This window comes from Pan paniscus, chromosome 3, assembly GCF_029289425.2.
Source record: "Pan paniscus chromosome 3, NHGRI_mPanPan1-v2.0_pri, whole genome shotgun sequence".
In the NCBI taxonomy this organism is placed as follows: Eukaryota; Metazoa; Chordata; class Mammalia; order Primates; family Hominidae; genus Pan; species Pan paniscus.
Genome location: NC_073252.2, coordinates 110518802 through 110539124, shown reverse-complemented (window position 1 = coordinate 110539124; position 20323 = coordinate 110518802). Strand labels below are relative to the sequence as shown.

Sequence of the window (20323 nt, the reverse complement as noted above, 5' to 3'; positions counted from 1 at the left end):
ATGGCTGTATAGTATTCCATGGTATACATGTATTTTCTTTATCTAATCCACCACTGATGGGCACCTAAGTTGGCTTCATGTCTTTGCTATTGTGAGCAGTACTGCGATGAGCATATATGTACATGTGAACATATATATGTATTGTGGACATATATGGGATGAGTATATATGTACATGTGTCTTTATGGTAGAACAATTTATATTTTTGGGGGGTATATACCCAATAATGGAATTGCTGGTTCAAATGGTACTTCTTTTTAAGATCTTTGAGAAATTACCACACTGCTTTTCTCAACGGCTGAACTGACTTACATTCCCACCAGCAGTGTATAAACATTCCCGTTTCTCTGGAACCTTTCCAGCATCTGTCATGTTTTTTTACTTTTTAATAATAGCTATTGTGACTGGTATCTTACACCATCTAACAGTATCTCATTGTGGTTTTGATTTACATTTCTCTAACAATTAGTGATGTTGAGCATTTTTTTATATGTTTGTTGACCACATGTATGTCTTATTTTGAAAAGTGTCTGTTCATGTCCCTTGCCCACTTTTTAATGGGGTTGTTTGTTTTTTTAACAACTGGTAAATTTGTTTAAGTTCTTTATAGATTCTGGATATTAGACCTTTATCAGAAGCATAGTTTGCAAATATATTCTTCCACTTTGTAGGTTGTTTACTCCGTTGATAGTTTCTTTTGCTGTGCCAAAGCTCTTTAGTTTGATTTGGTCCCATTTGTAATTTTTTGTTTTTGTTGCAGTTACTTTTGGAGTCTTTGTCATGAAATCTTTGCCAAGGCTGATGTCCAGAATGGTATTTTCTAGGTTATCTAGCAGGTTTTTTTTTTTTTTTTTATAGTTTTAGGTTTTACATTTAAGTCTTTAATCCATCTTGAGTTGAATTTTGTATGGTGTAAGAAAGGGGTCCAGCTTCAACCTTCTGCATATGGCTAACAAGTTGTCTCAGCATCATTTATTGAATTGAGAGTTGTATTAGTTTTTTCTCATGCTCCTAATAAAGACATACTTGAAACTAGGTAATTTACAAAGAAAAGAGGTTTAACTGACTCATGGTTCAGCATGGCTGGGGAGGCCTCAGGAAACTTACAATCATGGCAGAAGGCACCTCTTCACAGGGCAGCCAAAGAAAAAATGAGTGCACAGCAAAGGGCAAAGCCCCTTATAAAACCATCAGATCTTGTGAGAACTCAGTCACTATCAGGAGAACAGCATGAGGGAAACCACCTCGTGATTCAATTATCTCCACCTGTCCTGCCCTTGACACGTGGGGATTATTGCAATTCAAAGTGAGATTTGGGTGGGGATACAGAGCCAGATTTGGGTGGGGATACAGATATCAGTAATTTTTCTTCATTGTTTGTTTTTGTAAACTTTGTTGAAGACCAAACGGTTGTAGGGGTGCAGCTTTATTTCTAGGTTTTCTTTTCTATTCCATTGTTCTATGTGTCTGTTTTTATATCAGTACCATGCTGTTTTGGTTACTGTAGCCTTGTAGTATAGTTTGAAGGCAGGTAATGTGATGCCTCCACTCTTTTTCTTTTTGTTTAGAATTGCCTTGGCTATTTGAGCTCTCTTTTGGTTCCACATGAATTTTAAAATAGTTTTTTCCAGTTATGTCAAGAATGTCACTAGTAGTTTGATAGGAATAGTATCAAATCTGTAAATTGCTTTGGGCAATATTGCCATTTTAACAATATTGAGTCTTCCTATCCATGACCATGGAATATTTTTCCATTTGTTTGTGTCTTCTCTGATTTCTTTCAGCAGTGTTTTGTAATTCTCGTTGTAGAGACCTTTGACCTCCCTGGTTAGCTGTATTCCTAGGTATTTCATTCTTTTTGTGGCTATTGTGGATGGGATTGTGTTACTGATTCGTCTCTCATCTTGGACATTGTTGGTGTATAAAATGCTACAGATTTTTGTACATTGATTTTGTATCCTGAAACTTTGCTGAAGTTGTTTATTAGATCTAGGAGCATTTGGGCACAGACTATGGGATTTTCTATGTATAGCAGCATACTGTCTCCAAACATAGATTTTTTTTGACTTCCTCTCTTTCTATTTGGATGACTTCTTTTTCTTTCTCTTGCCAGATTACTTCGGCTAGGACTTCTAGTACTATGTTAAATAGGAGTGGTGAGAGTGGGCATCCTTGTCTCATTCCAGTTCTCAAGAGGAATGCTTTTAGATTTTACCCATTCAGTATGATATTGGCTGTGGGTTTGCCATAGATAGCTTTTACTATTTTGAGGTATGTTCCTTCAATGCCTAGTTTGTTGAGGGTTTTTAACTTGAAGGGATGTTGAATTTTATTGAAAGCCTTTTCTGCATCGATTGAGATAATCATGTAATTTTTGTTTTTAGTTCTGTTTATGAAATGAATCATATTTATTGATTTACATACATTAAACCAAGCTTGCATCCCAGGGATAAACCCTACTTGACTGTGAGGGCTTAGGTTTTGATCTGGTGCTGCATTCAGTTTGCTGGTATTTTGTTGAGGATTTTTGCATGTATGTTCATCAAGGGTATTGGCCTGAAGTTTTCCTTTTTGCTGTTGTGTCTCTGCCAGGTTTTGGTATCAGGATGATGCCGGTTTCAGAGAATGAGTTAGGAAGGAATCCCTCCTCCTTAATTTTTTGGAATAGTTTCAGTAGGAACAGTATCTGGTCTTCTTTATACATCTGGTAAAATTTGGGTATGAATTCATGTGGTTCTGGGCTTTTTCTGGTTGGTAGGCCTTTTATTTCTGATTCAATTTTGGAACTTATTATTGGTCTGTCCAGGGATTCAATTTTTTCCTGGTTTAATCTTGGGAGGTTGTATGTTTCCAGGAACTTATCCATTTCTTCTAGGTTTTCTAGTTTGTGTGCATAGAGGTGTTCATAGTAGTTTCTGAACTTTTGTTTTGTATTTCTGCGGGGTCAGTGGTGATGTCCCCTTTTTCATTTCTGATTGTGTTTATTTGGATCTCATCTCTTTTTTCTTTATTAGTCTAGCTAGTGGTCTGTGAATCTTATTTATCCTTTCAAATAAGAAACCCCTGGATTCATTGATCTTTTGTATGATTTTTCACATCTCAATTTCCTTCAGTTCAGCTCTCATTTTGGTTACTTCTTGCCTTCTGCTAGCTTTGGAGTTGGTTTGCTCATGTTTCTCTAGCTTCTCTAGGAATGATGTTAGGTTGTTAATTTCATATCTTCCTAACTTTTTGATGTGGGTGTTTAGTGCTATTAACTTCTCTCTTAACACTGCTTTAGCTGTGTCCCAGAGATTCTGGTATGTTGTATCTTTGTTCTAATTGCTTTCAAAGAATTTAATGATTTCTGCCTTAATTTCATTGTTTATCCAAAAGTCATTCAGTAGAAGATCAGTTATTTCCATATAATTGTACAGTTTTGAGTTATTTTCTTAGAATTAATTTCTATTTTTTTTGTACCATGTTCTAAGAGTGTGTTTGGCATGATTTTGGTTTTTTGTTTTAGTTTGCTGAGGGTTGTTTTATGGCGATTATGTGGTCAATTTTACAGCATGTGCCATGTGCATGTGAGAAGAATGTATATTCTGTTGTTTTTAGTTGGAGAGTTCTATAGATGTCTGTTAGGCCCATTAGGTCAAATGTAGAGTTCAGGCCCTGAATATCTTTGTTAGTTTTCTGCCTTGTACTGATCTATTTTCAAATTCACCAATTCTTCTCTCAGCTGTGTTCAGCCTACTGATAAGCACATATAGTGAAGTCTTCACTGTTGGTATTATGTGTGTATGTGTGTTTATTTATTTCAAGCATTCCCATTTGACTCTTTTAAAAATAGTTTCTGTGTCTTTACTGAACTCCCTGTCTGTTCATGCATGCTGTCCACATTTTCTATTAAATTTCAAAATGAATCAGTGTGATTTTAAAATCTCTGTCTGATACTCTCAACATCTGGGTCATCTCTGAGTCTGGTTCTGTCAATTGCTTTATCTCTTGACAATGGGTTGTTTTTGCATGCTCTTAAAGTCTCCTATTATTTGAGTGAATGCTGGACATCCTTTGTGGAAGAATGATAGAAGCTGAGACAAATAATATTTACACCTGGAAAAGGACATGCATTTTCTTTTGCTTGGCTGTTATGTTGGGCATTGAGTTAGTGTAGGCAGACATACACTGGGTTTGGGTTTTATTGTTGCTCTCATTATCTTCATTGCAGTGCTAGCTCTGAATTTCTTCAGTGGTGGGCTGATGCTTCTTTGTGCTTAGAGTGGGGCAGGCCTGAGATAGTGGAGGTTTTCATTTTTGTTTTGTTTTGTTTTTCTCATTGTTCCTGCTCTATCCTCAGCTTTCTTTGCTCCTTTCATATCCATACCACGGTGGTGGCGGGGGAGTCTGTTTCCATGTTCTTTATCCTTCTTCAGTGGTAAAATACTATTGCTTGTTATTGTGGACTAGGTTTATTGTGGGAAGAGGGAATTTTTATTTTCCTAACATAGTTTCAATTTTAGGCAGACTTGCATGCCTGGGTCTCAGAAATGAAGCCTCATCAGTGTTTCTTGCCTACCCTTTCTCCCAGTGTCTGTTGAACTCTGATCTGTGGGTCATTGGGCCATGGATAGAAAACAGTCTCCTGCCTGTTCCCAGAAGTAGCGCACTTCTCCTTATACCAGTGCAGGATCCTGAGTGCAAGAGTTTTCCCTGCTTTTTCCCAGGGCCAGAGGGCCTTTGCTTCTAGCCATCAACTAGAAGCAACAGAATTCTTGCCTTATCTCCAGTAGTTTCAGGCTTTTTCTTTCAGTGACAGAAGGAGCCACGTAGCTGGGTAGAGTTCATATCTCTTCCCCAGGGGCAACTGAAAATTTTCTCTGTGCCTGTACCACTGATGACCTCCTGCATGCCTATTCATCTCTAGATTTTCTCATGAGCCTCTAGTGGAGGGCAGTGAAAACAAGCTAGTAAATTAGGGCAAAATCCTCTTGTGTCTTGGACTGTCAGTTATTTCAAGCGATACTTTAGTCCACAATTGACTTTTAAGAATCTACTAAACTTTCAGCTGATTTCTTCTAACTGGCTTATATGGTGGTCATCTCTTTTTTCTATGCTCTGCCAATGGCAAAAGAGTTTGCGTGTCCTCTCTCTCATTGAAGGGGCTTGTAATTCTTTGGAATTTAATTTATTTGGTTGCCCCATAACCTGAGCTCTTCAGTGGGTTCATGAAAAGTTTGTGGGTTTTCTGTCTTTTTCCAATTGCTAGGGTGAGAGCCATTTCTCTTATGATGTTTTACATCCTAAATGAAAGCAGAACTCTAGAAATTTAAACTTCAAATACAGAAAGAATACAATCAAGGAGACTGCATAAATTTTGTTAATGGCAAATCACCAGAGCAAGGATTCACTAGCTCCTGCTGTGAGGTTCCATGTTTGTTTCTGGTCTTGGATTTTCATGTGAAACCACTTATTTTTTTTTTTTTTTCCCTAGGCTCAAAGCTGAGTACACTCCCGTCATTTTAATAATATTTTAGGCAAGACCTATGACAATTATACCAAGTTTCTTCAACCCCACCACCACTCCTACCATCTCTATACTTTGCTTGCCCATACTCCCTTCACCCTTTCCTCTGCTATTACCACTGGTATTTCTGCTTGTGGTTGTGTAAAAAGCATCTCTAGATTACAGCAAGTTCAGTGGCCCTGCTCCATAGCCTGGCCTCTGCTGAAGGGAGAAAAGGGGGGAAACATGAACGGACATCATGGGCTGTGATCAGGCACTACCAGAAGCCCAGCTTGTGTTTCAAAAACAGGCTCTTAGACATGTTCCCAGCAGATAACTCTTCACTGGCTTGGAGAACAGGAAGGACTATTTCACAAACACCACTGTGTTTGAATTTCTAGAGGCTACCCAGGCCAAGAATACATCCCTGCAGTGCTTCACCACACACTCATTGCTGCAGCAGTCATTGTCCCAGTCCTTACTCACAATGGGAGGATTCTCACAACCAGACATCACACATCGAGGCTGGGGTGACAGTGCCACAGGAGACCCACTCACCAATTCAACATCCATCTGAGAAGAAGACTCAACATCAGGAACTACATCTGTGATCATCTCACAGATGGTCTCAGGAGAAGTTGCCTCCACTGTATGGGCCTCAGGACTATTGTTCATAGGCCGCTCAGGACTACTTTCCACAGTTGGTGGGACTAAGGTAGTCTGCATTTTCAAAGTGAGTGGAGGCACACTCTTGATCTGCAGAGGAGGTAGCTATTGCTGTAAATTGATTTGAACTTTCTGAGGTGGAGGCTGTTGCATGGCCTGGAGTGGAGGAGGCTGCTGCAGAATGGTAACTTGCTGCTGAGTCAGGGGCTGTGGCATCTGTTATAATGGAGGGGGCTGTAGTCGGGGTGGAGGCAGTCGCATAGAAGCAACAGTAGCAGCTGCTGCTGCTGCCTGCAACACTGACCGAGTGACAATCTGGGCTTGTTGACTGGGCTGGATAGTGGCTGTACTGGTTGGGTCTAGTTGGAGCCCCCAGGAGGTCACCACTGTGGCTAGGATAGCAGTAACCATCCCTCCCTGAGACATAGTAATGGAAGAGGGCAACGTTTGTTTGGTAATAATCAACTTGGTGATATTGGGCTGACCCCCAGCTCCTGAAGATGCCTGGTTTGCCACATAGGATGAAAGGGTGGAGTTAACAACAATGGATGGGGACAGGGCAGGGGGCTCTGTTGAAGCTGGTGCTGGAGACGCTGGGTCAACAGTAGCCATAGGAGGTGGAGAAGGAGTTTGTGATGGTGGTGCTGGATCCAATTCCGCTGTTTCCACAGTGGCCTGACACTCCTGGTTGTCTTTGTAAGCAGCCAGTGTCTTCAGATACTCTTTCTTGGCAGCCTCAGTTTTCCTATTATATATCTGTTTTTGCTCCTCTCCAAGACTATCCCACATGGAGGCCACAATTTTTGAAACCTCACCAAAAGTGGCATTAGGATTCTGTCCCTTGATGGCAGCCCGTGTATCAGGAAAGAATAAAGCATATGCTGAAACTGGTTTCTGAGGTTCATTAGGATCTTTCTTTTTTCTCTTCTTTGGGACCTTCTGCTTTTTCCCTGCTTCCACCACCACTGTCTTCTGGCTGGAAATTTGCCTCCAGAAATCCTCAACACCAACCTCGTGAAGTGAACTAGTAGGTGAAGGGGTGGTTGAAATACGATCTTCAGGTGACTGGGCAGGTGGCAGGATGGTGCCACCCCGTAAGCTCAAACCCAGTTGGAAACTCAGTTCTGACTGATCAATGGTGGTCAACTGGCTATGCCCCATCAAGTCAGATGTCATGTCTATCATTAGTACATCAATTGTAACAGGTGGGTTGGCACTATACTGAGTTCCTATAGAGTGGTTTAAGTCCATGATCAAGCCTCCACTGAGGAGCCCCCATCTTGCTCCATCAAGCCATGGGTCATGCCCACACAGCATGTCCAATGTCTGGACCCCATACTGGGCTGAAGCACTGCCATCCTGTGAAGAGGAAGGGTCTGCCAGGTCATCAAAGTGGTCAACCACATCTGAGACAGCCAATGAGGGATCAGAATCCAAAGAGATAGGTGGGATTTCAAATTCTTCATCACCTAAGCTTGGTGTATGGAATGTCTCGGCCCCTGACAGGAAGAGGTGTAAAGGCCCTGTGATCGTCAGGTAATTGTCATTTCCTCCGGGAGACTCCATCTTCACACAACTGCTCCTACCATCTCAGACTGTCATCGCTCTCACCGCCCCACTGGACTGGGAACTGTGAGACCACTTCTTGTATCATGTGTATCCTATTTAACTTTCCTTAAACAAGCCTGTGTTCCTTGCATCTAAAAACCTTAAAATGTGTGTGAAACCCAGCATCTCAGAACCAGGAGCGCACCAAACTCACATTATGTGGTAGGCAACACTCTAAAGATGCCCTCCCCCAAGATTCTTATCTGTTGGTTGTTCAAACAGTAATACAGGCACTGCTGTAAAGTCCCAAGTCAGTTAACTTAATTAATTAATAAATTAATAAGTATTAATTAATTAATTAAGACAGAGTCTCTGTTGCCCAGGCTGGAGTGCAGTAGTGCGATCTCAGCTCACTGCAACCTCAGCCTCCTGGGTTCAAGTGATTCTCATGCCTCAGCCTCTCAAGTAGCTGGGATTACAGGCGTGAGCCACCACTCCTGGCTAATTTTTGTATTTCTAGTAGAGACGAGGTTTCACCATGTTGCCAAGGCTGGGCTTGAACTCCTGACCTCAAGTGATCTGCCCGTTTCAGCCTCCCAAAGTACTAGGATTACATGTGTGAGCCACCATGCCTGGTTGAAAGTCAGTTAACTTTAAAATATGGGGATTATCCAGGTGGGCCTGACTCAATTAGTTGACCCCTTTTAAAGCAGAAAGTTTTCTATGACTGGAAGCAGGAGAAGTCAGAGAAATCTGAAGCATGAGAAGGATTTAGTGTGCTGTTGTTGGCCTTGATGCTGGAGGGGTTCCATACAAGGACCACAGAGTGGCTACAAGCAACTGAGACAAACCCAGCTAACAGCCAACAAGGAAACAGCCACCTCAGTTCTACAACCACAAGGAACTGAATTTTACCAACATCAGGAATGAGATTGGAAGATGATCCCAAGCTCCAGAAGAGAACACAGCCAGCTGACAGATTGCTTTTAGGCCTGTGATACCCTGAGCTGAGGTGCCAGTCATACCATCCAGGATTTCTGACCTATGGAACTGTCAGATAATGAACAGGTATTGTTTTAAGCTGCTAAATTTGTGATAATTTATTAGGCAGCAATAGATGACTAACGCATGTTGATTTCAAGTGAATGGGACTCTCTGGAGCTGTGTGAGGCCGCAACCCTTAATGTAAATAATTTTGTGACCATGTGTTATCAGAGTCAAATACGTTTGGAAAACCACATTTTCATAATCAGGATGAAAGGTTAATGATGTTGAGTGGACTTATAGCAGAGACCGATCACAGAAAGCATGGAGGCAACACTATGAAACAAAACTTGAATACTCAAGTGTGGAGGTTAACGATACAGAAAGCAGATTCTATCAGTGAGAATTAAAGCAACTGGCATTCATCTGGGAATTAACCTTAGCTCAAGTGGAAAACACAACTAATATTGCTAACTCTAACTCTGCTTTGGTTTAAAGGATGAAAATATGGTGAATAAATAATGATAAAAAAATAGCAACAACAACCATTGATGAAACATTTACTCTGTGCCAGGCACCGTCCTAGCAAGGTTACATGTGCTCTAATTCTCACAAAAGTTTTGAAGTTGATACTATTAATCGTCTTTTAACCTTTGGGTAGTAGTAATGAAGAATGGTCCTGAGATTAATCAGGAAAGAAATGGGAAACAAAGGCAGCATTTTGGCACAGGAAGTTTAAATGCCTGTTTTAGTTCCATGATGTGTCTTTAATCTTGGAGTCTCAATAATCCTTAGCTGCTCTGGATAAAGGAGGAAACACACTCTTTAATTCATGAAACTCAATGCACTTAAAACACCTGGTTTCTGAGCCAGAACCAGTAAATTAGGCCCTCTTTATCATTTGTTTTAAAAGTAATTCATGCTTTATCTGAAGCATATCATGTAATAATGCATATAATATAGGTTAAAAACATTTACTGATCTTAAAAAATTGGATTACCAGTACATTTGGGTCACATAGTAGTAGAGTACTCCTAGAGATAATGATGCCCTATTCCTAGAGTCTAAGAACAGATGGCAATCAATTTCTCCGGCATTATCTGGTTTACAGATATATAATAGCGATAAAAATCAACAGTAATAAAATACTGGTAACCATTATTTTCACCAATTTTATTCGTGTACCACAAAAATGATTTAATTTTCTTAATTAAATAAGCACTAAAATAAAAATCATGGAAAAGAAGATGGGCTGAATCTCCCTAAGTGATGGAGCACTCAAGCATTTTTACTTTTCCACTGAGACAAAAACCAAAAGCAAATAACAAACAAACAACAACAAAAAAACCCCTGTCCACCCAGGAGCTAATCCATTTTCCACACTCATTATCATTCAGATGAGTCTTTTGTAAGACAAAGATGTCAGCATAGCTTCTTTCAGTGTCTGAGAACGCCTTTCTTATTTGGATTGTACAAATAAAGAGGACCCTCTGGATCTAATTAAGAGATTTTTCACCTGCCATCCTTCATTCATTCAGTTCACAAACATTTATGGAACACGTGCTATATTCAAGGCACAATGTTAAATACTGTATTACACTAAGAGTTATGCCACAATGGGTCAATCATAAAACCACACTCTTAATTAATCTTGCGATTTTTAATGATTTAATTCTTTCATTCAGCAAGGCCTTATTAACAACCAAGTGCCAGGCTAGGCACTGGGGCTGCCAAAGTGAACTAACAATCTCTGCTTTCACGTGCTCATAATCTAATGGGGGGAGGCAGAGACATAAACAAGTAATTACTGTGCAATTGAGGTCCTACCGTAAAGGTCTGTGATGGTGTAATGGAGCCTGTGTGTGTGTGTGTGTGTGTGTGTGTTAGTGTTACTAGAGGGGAGTAGTAGAAGAGTCAGAGAAGGTCTTCCTGGGGAGATGACACTTGAAGGACAAGTAATAGTTTCCTAGGGGAGGGAGGATAGAATTTTCCAGGGAATGTAGGAGTGAATATATCAGGTACAGGGAAGGGCTTTGGAAGACATCTGTGGGAAGTCACATCATATCTGGGGAATTGCAGTCACATATGGCTGGGAGGATATGGGACTACCTGGAGATGAGTTGTTTGGAGAGATATGGAATGAGAGAATTATGTTTGAGTATTATTTAGGTCAAGCCAGATGAATTTACCAATATTAGACTATTTTGACAAAAACAGCAATTTAAAGAATATTTCGGGGTGATATAATAATGATGTATAAACACCAGTAAATAACCACAAAACATAATCTATTATAATTGTTAGTGTTACTGTTATTATTTGCACTTCCCACTCCCTACGCTGATCAGAAATGGCTTCTCCCTAGGTCCAAGTTTGCTCCTTCTGTCTGGGGGAGATTCTGGGTTCACATGCAGTTAACTAATCTTGGCCGCCACAGTTGGTGAGAGTGGGACTGAATAAATGAATTCATCAGGACTACACCAGAAAAACAGCTGGGGTAATAATGACAATAAAACCCTATCTTTGTTTTGTTTTGTTTGAGAGGAAGTCTCGCTCTGTTGTCCAGGCTGGAGTGCAGTGGTGTGATCTTGGCTCACTGCAACCTCCGTCTCCCGGGTTCAAGCGATTCTCCTGCCTCAGCCCCTGAAGTAGCTGGGATTACAGGCATGTGCCACCACACCCAGCTAATTTTTGTATTTTTAGTACAGACAAAAACCCTATCTTTGAACACCAAAGAGTGCCAGCCACTGTGCTAAGTCCTTCATAGGCATTACCTCTAATCCTCACAGCAAAACCCAGGTAGGGATTTTTATACTTGTTTTACATATGGGCACTCCAAGGCTGTAAAGAGGCCAGGCAACTTGCTCAGTGCCACTCTGCTAGTGAGCAGCAGAGCTGGGACTATTCCTGTCTGATTTCACCAGACACTCCCCTTCAAGGAGGCCTAGTGAGAGTGACTGCGGTAGAACTAGAGAGGACCTAATCACCAGCTGAGTCTAAAAACTATTGCCCTGAAAAGGAAAGACCTGAAAGTGAGTGAAGCCCCGTGAATTACTTCAGAGTGTCGGAATTCTTTGTTTCTAAATTTCAATTTTTTCTCCTTAGAAAGCGAGAAAGAGGAGAGTGTAGAAGATGGGGATGGGGCATAAAAGAGGCATTTGGGTAATATGGGGAGAAAAGTGAGCACCCACTCTTTCCTCCACATCCCTGCTGGCAGGGAATCAGCTGGGTCTAGAATTTAACTCTTTCTTTGCTGTGGCAAGAACAAAGTTCATTCTGCTTACCGAAGTCCTTCTCACCAACAGCTACAAAACAGGGAGGAATATTGTGTGGCCATCATAGGACAAAAATATTTCACTTGATTTATTCCCCTAAAAGATTGCACGGGAAAGAAGTGTGATCAAGAAAATACAACTTTAAAACTGGAAACATGTTACTAAGGAAGTATTCTTAAATTTTGAAGTTAGACAACATTTTCACCACTTTGGGATGGTGGTCCAGTTGAGACCCTGAAGTTCCCGTAGTTTTGTCATCGTGAAGCCACCCAGCATACCATAATACACAGTGGGAACAAAGCCTCTGGAGGCCCATGTGATCCATGAGCACAGTGTCTCATCTATTATCCAAGTGGCCTGTTCTAGAAACCATCTTTTGGGTGTGTCTTTTCATTTGTTTCTTCTGTCTCCCATGCTGAGAGTGATGACAAGGGTCATTTCTCGTTAATGTTGTGGACACTGCACTCAGAGTGACCTTTCTCACTGAGAAGCAGCCTTTCACAGTCTGGATTTTTAAACAGTTTCTCAAAAAAAGAAAAAAAAGTGAGTGTATTTCTTTAAAGATCACACTTTGAGTTTAGAGTTAGATGCCTGCAGCTCTCTCAGTCTTTCTGTAAGAAATATAATTTTGTTAGGGTCCGAAAGAGAAAATAACTCTAGGATTATTTTGCAGGAGCAAAAGAGAAGTAATTTTCAGCAAAGTGGAATATATCATTAATCTTTCCAGTGGAAAACATTATAGTAAATCAATAAATCACTTAGAAAGGTTTCTACTCCCTCCTGGCCATTCCATGGGTCTGTTGTGCCAACTTATAAAATGCTTCTTGGAAACAATATTTTCTTGATAACTGGAATGATTGTTACAATTTATAAAACATTAACTTTCCTAAAGTATATTTTTTAGTTATCTTTTTAGCATTTGAGCTACACTGTTGTTGGTGGATGTTCTGAGCATGGCATTTTTAGCACAAGGAGGTAAAGCAGTTGACAAATGCCAAAGGACCAATGCGCTTAACGCGTCTGGAGCTGTATCTCAATCTAATTTTTAAGTTATTGATGACAAAGTCTGGCCTTCTCTTGGCATCTGGAACAATTTGGAACTGTCTGTTTCCCAATCATCAACTACTACGTAGCCACTAACTAGCAACAAAAATTTGTTATTGGCCTAAATAGGATGTATCTTAAACAATAGTCTTATTTGTGATTCTTTGCATTTCCCTCCTCCCCTCTCATAACCAAGAGTTGAGTGTAATAAAAGTTGATACTTGGCAATGCAGAGTTTTAGAGATGCCAAGTTTAATTTGCTTTTATAGGTTGTCTAAAGATGCTTAGGGATAGCTTTTTGTTGAGTGGGTGTTCCAGATCAGCTTAGACAGTGCAGACCATGCCACAGGGATGGAGGGAGGAAACAAGGCAGGAGGGGATGAAGTCAGGTCGATTCTGTGGCAGGTTATCAAGATCATGCTGAATAGTGGAGCTCTCTCTAATATCCAGCTCCATCTCAGATCATCTTCCTTAATACTTGGCTCAACATCCTAGGACTTTGACATTTTCAGATGCCTTTGGCAGAACAATTTATAGTTTTGAGTCTTGGCACATGGCATATTTCAAAGACTTCCAGGGTCCTTTGCTCTTAATCTTTATCTATACTCATGGAAGGATCCTGCTAACTTGTCTATAGTGGGGCAAAGGGGCCAGCCACTCAGATGCTTGTGTGCTGGCCTGGCCTGGCCTGGCTCTTCTGCACGAGCGTGCCCCAGAGGCTGGGGAAGGATACAGCTAGCCAGAGGATCCTGTCTCTCATCTCCCATCCTCTGATGCAGGTGGCTCAGTGACTGCTGTCCTGCCCAAGGGAACACTGCCCATGATCCAGGTGCTCAGTCCAGAGAGAATGTTCCCTATTGAAATCATGTTGGGAACATAGCCCTTCAAAGCCAGTCGCTGTGGGTCCTTCTGTTATTGGGAGAGACCATGTCAAATGTCTAACAAAAGTGTTCCAGCAGTCTCTCTCCTTTTTGTGATTTGTGTAGAAAAAGAAGGTTAAATCTGGTGTGTGTCCTTCGCAGAGGAAACAGATATTCCAGTGTTGTCTCTTATTTTTACAGCATACTTGGAGAACGTACAGCTGATTAAGATATGTAATGTTTGAAAATTTAGTTAAGAGTAAAGAAATAGGGCATTCTTTGATTTGCAATCCTTTTGGCTAGAAAAATGGTTTGTACTTTAAGAAAGAACTTGGTGTGGCAAAGTATGAGCAAAAAATAAATAGTGAAGAATTTTCTAACAACAGTGTTGCCTGAAATGCATGGGAACCTAAAAAACAATCAAACAAACAACAACAAAAAAACCAACTCAAAAACAATTCTTTCTCTTTAACCTGTGTCATTATTTCCAGTGTAAGGTCTGAATGGCAAAACTTTATGCATTTACTTAATCTAAAATTAAATACTATGATATTTATATTTATCTTTTCTTTTTGAACATTACTTTTGAAAATGAACACAACACAGTTACAGATTCAATTATATAAAAATATTTTCTGTAACATGATAAATATTTGCCTCGGCTTCGTAAATTAAAGGCTGTATCCCAGCCTTTCATTGTGAGCTCATTTCTCTATGAGATTCACTTAAAATTTTATTACTATGTAGATCACACAATGGAATAACAGTGTTAATAACTTGATACTGTAGCTGCAGGATTTGTAACCTACTCTTATGAAGCTAACAGCCCTAGGGCCAACGGCTGCTCATTTATTTCACCATATTTAAATCAACTGTAGAGGCAGTCAGACAATAAATTGTGTGTCCATCTCTAGTAATAAAATTGGCATTTCAAACAGCAGAGACTTGTACAAAGATTTCACAGCTCCCCTTTTGGGATGGATTCTTCTTTGTACTATCTCCTGCAGGGAATAAAAAATGTGCTTAGATGTAAAATAACATTTTTTTTTTTCTGTTCTCTTGTTAAATTCTCTGTCTTACCACTGTATAGTTGAGCCCAACGATTTTAGCTTCTGTAAAGCTCCCACTTACTGCTTGAGGGGAATTCTTTTGTCTGGGCAATGGAACAAGATAACCGACTTAATCCTCCTAGTAACACGTGAGTCGCCATGTATCATTTTAATCTGCAAAACACTAGGGCTGAGTAGTGTCACATGCTGATTTTACTTTTCTATGAGAAAGTGACTCCCTGGCTCAATGATGGATTGCTTGTTCTCTTTAAACAACAGTCAAGATGGTGAATGCCCTGGGGTGATAGACAGAGTGTGCAATGGGAATGGGGGCAAATCTGATGGCCCGGTTCAAGTTCACCTGACAAAGCTGGAGCAGTCTGCAAGCAGCATTCGAGAAAGGATTATTCACACTTGCATTATATTTTTGAATGCATTTTTCTCCTTGTGCAGCTGCAAAGCTCCCTCACACTGAAGGTTTATGCACCATAATAAAGAGATTTATTTTTTTTTCTCTTACCCTCTCTTGCTTGCTTCTTGTACTTTATACCTAGTTTCTACTGAACTGTTCAGGCAGAGGACATCTGTATATTAAAACCACACAGAACAAATATCATCTTCAAAATAATAGCACTGCTAAAAGACAGTAACAAAAGCCTGACATTTCTGATATCTGAAGAAACAAAGATTGTCTCCTTAAGTTGAACTCAACTCCTCAAACTTTGCTTTTTAAATGCTGTTATTGCAAAACAACTCACTCCACAAGCAAAAGATTAAAATGAAAGTCAATTTCTTAGTTCAACTCAGAAAAATATTGAAGTTTTCCTAAGAATTACTTGAAAAATTTTCAATATCCAGTTTGCTATGAGATAAATATTAAAGAATGGAGGGAGAAAAATCAGAAAAGTTTAAACAAAAGGAAGCAAAATAAGTTTCTTGATAAATTAGAGGAAGGACTGAGAAAATGCCATTTTTTTTTTCTTTCCAACTTTTAATTCTTCCATCCATCCACTTATCTGCCCACACCCTTCCTTGTTGTAGAATGGTTTTCTGAAGCCTGGAGAGCTCAGACATTCTTTTCTTATGCCTCTCATCCTATGTAGCAAGAGTTAGTAAGCTAATCAGCCCTTATTGATCATTTAAGATGCAAACAATTCTTATTGGTATTTCATATTATTATGCAAAACTATAATAAGCCAGGGCTAGGGAGTAGCAAGAGGCACAAGGCCGAGTTCAGTCAGGCTGGTGAGATAGACAGAGCCATCTCCAAGGTACCCTCGGTGATCCCCACCTGCTGGTATTCATGCCCTTTGGGCATGAATTTCCAAGGTGCCCTCCCACATTGTACAAGGGTTGGTCTGTGTGACCAGTGACCAAAAGAGTACAAATGTGATGATATGTTACTTCGGAGGCAAGATTAGGTTATAAATGACATTGTGGCTTCCACCTCTCTCTCCGTTCGATTTTTCCCACTGCCATGTTGTTCTATGGACAGGCCACATGGTGAGGAACAGAAGCCTCTGTCCCACAGCCAACAAGGAAGAGGTCTCCTTGCCAACAGCTATATGAGAGAGCTTGGGAGCAGATTCCCCAGTCCCGGGGAAGCCTTCAGAGGACTGGAGCTGCAGCTGACATCCTGTCAGCTTAAGAGAGACTGAGTCAGAACTACCCAGTTAAGCCACCCCTCCCCACCCTTTTCTGATCTATAGAAACTGTAAGAATTAATAAATGTTGTTTTAATCCTCTATGTTTTGGGGTTAATTTGTCATGCAGCAATAGATAAATAATACACAAGATAATTATAATTTCACTACAGTAGATAATGTGATACAATTGTGTATTAGCTTCTATAATAACTGTGAAATGACAGTTGCACTTATTTTAAAACATTAAAGGAGGGTACCTTACCTGGGTTGTGGTGGGGAGGGAAAGGGAATAAAAGATGTCAGGGAAGATTTCTTGAAGGAGGTGTTGGATGAGGTGAGTCTTCAAGGATGAGAAGACATGGGGTGTGATTGTTCTGGTAGGTATAAAAACAGCATGAAAACAGTTATTAAGTGACAAAGCATCGTATTGTGGTGTGGGAGGTGGCAGGATGAACTATATACTAAAACCATAAGTAGTTCAGTGTTTCTAGAGCGTAAATTGCAAGACTAGGAGTATTGGTGGGCTAAGGAAGAAAGCTGTACATGCTGATCTAATAATGTGGACTTTTATTGGAAAAGAGAATCATTTGAATTTCTTATTAAATATTATTTTTTGAGATAAGTAATGCAAGCTTATTGCAGAAAATTTGAGAAACAAATGATAAAGAAGAAAATGAAATCCACTGTAATAGATTTACTAGGGAAAAACACTATCAGTATTTCAATATTTTTTATATATATATATTTCTATTTAGATGAACTCTCCAACAACCTGGTGAACTTGAAAGTTTAGTCTTCTCTTGTCAAGCCTCCAGATGAGAACACAGTTTAACCAGCACCTTGATTGCAGCCTGTGAGACTCTGAGCTGAGGACCAGCTAAGCTGTGCCCAGACTCCTGACCCAAAGAAGCTGTGAGATAATAAAACGTATGTTGGTTGAAGCTGCTAAGTTTGAGACATGCAGCAATAGAAAACTAATACTCCTTTCTGTTCAGGCTTTCAGCTGCAGCACTCATCTATATCTGCTAATATTAAGGTCACCAGTGAACTCCACATTACTAAATTCAACAATTTAGTTCACAGTTTTCATCTGACTTATCTGTCAGTGGCATCTGACATAGTTGATCATTCCCTCCTTGATTCACATTCTTTGCTTAACTCAGAGAATTCCCTCTTCTTTGCACTCTTTTTCTCCCTCTAAAACCCCCACTAGATGATGTTGGACCTTCTTTTCTCCTCATCTCTTAAACACTCATTTGTATTTTCTGTCCTTTTATCTTTCTGCTGCATTTTAGCTAATTCCTTCATCTCTCCTTCCATTTTAATAATTCTTTCTTGAACTATGTCTAATTTGCTGTTTAAACTTTCTAGTAAGTTATATAGTCAATTACTGTATTTTTCATTTTCTAGAAAATTAATTTGTCTTTTTAAAAACTAATCTGGCCTTTTAAAATGTTTATACAAAGCTTTGAACATTTTAAAAGAATACTGGATATTTATTGTTACTTTTATGCAATATATAAATGTATAACAACATTAAATAAAAGTTAATGTGTAACAATAGTAAGGAGAATGATAATCAACAGTTTCTGGACAGTGATTTTCTCTTGGATAGAGGAGAAAGTAGAGATCAGGGATGGAGGCTTCAAAAACAGTATTACATTTAATTTCTTCAACCAGGTGTTGGGTATATGGGTGATGACATAAATAAAAATTTACAGATATTTTAAAAATGCAATTTCCTGCAAATTCCTCTCAATAGTACTATTTCTGCTTTTTATAACTCAGAGATATGCATTGCTACAAAATCTCTATTTCTCTAAAATTCCTAGTTATGCCAATGTCATCTCACTTAGCAGATATCCTAGCTTTTTGACTTAACAAAGAAAAGTGGGCTTTGATGTGCTTTCCATCAATTTACTTCTTTATTACCTCCAATTTCCAGTTTCTTTGCCCATTGTTGCTCCTCCTTTTCTTCTGTGTTGGTAGAGATAACCATATTTCTTTCTAACTGTAAATATCCTGAACTTTATTCCCAATTTCATCTTCTACAAATGGGGACTGACAAACTTTTTTCTGTAAAGGTCCACATAGTAAATATTTTTCACTTTGCAAAATCCAGTCTATGTCACAATGTTACTCAGTTCTGCTATTGTAACACAAAAGCAGCTGTAGATAGTACATAATTGAATAAAGTGACTATGTTCCAATAAAATTTTATTTACAAAAACAGATGACAGCAGCTTTGACCTCATGGATCATAGTTTGTTGACCCCCTTCTACAACATCTCAAAGGTCACTCTCTCAATTAATAGCCTCTTTTTGCTGTCAGCAATCTTTTTTCACTGTTCTCAGTCTTTCACCCCCCAAATTGTTTTTTTTTCCTGATTTTTTTCTGCTGGATTTCATACTGCTGAATGCTCCTCCTTATATTCTTTCCTGATTAGTTTGTTTGATACCATTCTTGGTTTTCATCTTCTTTATCTATTGATTCTTCAAACTTTTCTTGTTATTTCTTCCTTTCTATGACCTTACATTTAAGATTTTTTTTTTGAGATTTAAAAATATATAGAAAAGTAGAAAGACTGGTACAATGAATTGCTATGTAATCATCTCCCTTCAACATTAACCCCAAAGAGTCAAGCTGTTTTCACATCTTTTTCCAAATTTTTCTTTTGGTTGAATGTTTTTAAGATATCACTTCATCATTTTATCTAACACTTAGTCCATATTCAAAATCCCCAATTGTCTCAAAAATGTCATTTTATCACGGATTCGTTATCCCACTTTTAGTGATCAGATTGACTGAAGTGTGAGTAGCATCAGCCTGATTTCTCCATTATAAAGTTCTCCATCTAATTTTCCCCAGCCATCAATGCTTTCTGCCCAGATCCATTATTTCATTAATGGATGCAAAATCATGATTTTCTAGTTTAGTCTTTCTATGTTTATTAGTTGGACTTCTTCTATGATGTTGAATAGAAGTGGGATAGTAGGCAAATTTGTCTTGTTCCTTTTCTCAACTTAAAAGTTTTAATTGCTTCACTATTAATTATGGTATTGCTGTTTTAAGTTTAAAATAAAAAACCTTTGCCAGATTTAGAAACCTTTTCTTTATTCTTAGTTTTCAAAGAGCTTGTTTTTTTTCTTTTACCATGAGTTGATTTGGAATTTTATGAAATAATTTTCTACATCTTGTGAAATTACATGATTTCCTCCCTTTATTTTGTTAATAGGATAGATTACATTTTTTTTAATTTCCTTAATAAGCGTATATTAGCTTTGGTTTTCCAAGAAGCAGATACCAGGAAAGGATTAGACATGAAAGACCTCTATTGGGAGAAATGATTGTAAAGGATCAGTTGGAGGGAACAAGAGTAGGCAGGGGACCATGCTGCGGGCCTGATGCCTATAAAAGGAGAGAGCCAAGAGTTTTTTTGTTTGTTTGTTTGCTTTTGTTTTTTGAGATGGAGTCTTGCTCTGTCGCCCAGGCTGGAGTGTAGTGGTGCCATCTCAGCTCACTGCAACCTCTGCCTCCTGAAAAATTAGCCATGACCAGCTTTTTTTTTTTTTTTTTGTATTTTTGGTAGAGATGGGGTTTCACCATGTTGGCCAAGCTGGTCTTGAACTCTTGGCCTCAGGTGATCCATCTGCCTCGGCCTACCAAAGTGCTGGAATTACAGGCCTGAGCCACCACGCCCGGCCTTAAGAAAGTTTTGGTTAGGCCAGTGCTAAGACTTTGTTCCACAGTCACAGTCAGCAGTTA

At 39.2% G+C, this 20323-nt stretch overlaps 1 pseudogene; it reads right to left on the bottom strand.

Annotated features, from left to right (window-relative positions):
* Positions 1-5716: 5716 nt before the first annotated feature.
* Positions 5717-7722, bottom strand: LOC100979454 (TOX high mobility group box family member 4-like; annotated as a pseudogene).
* Between the last annotated feature and the right edge of the window lie 12601 nt (positions 7723-20323).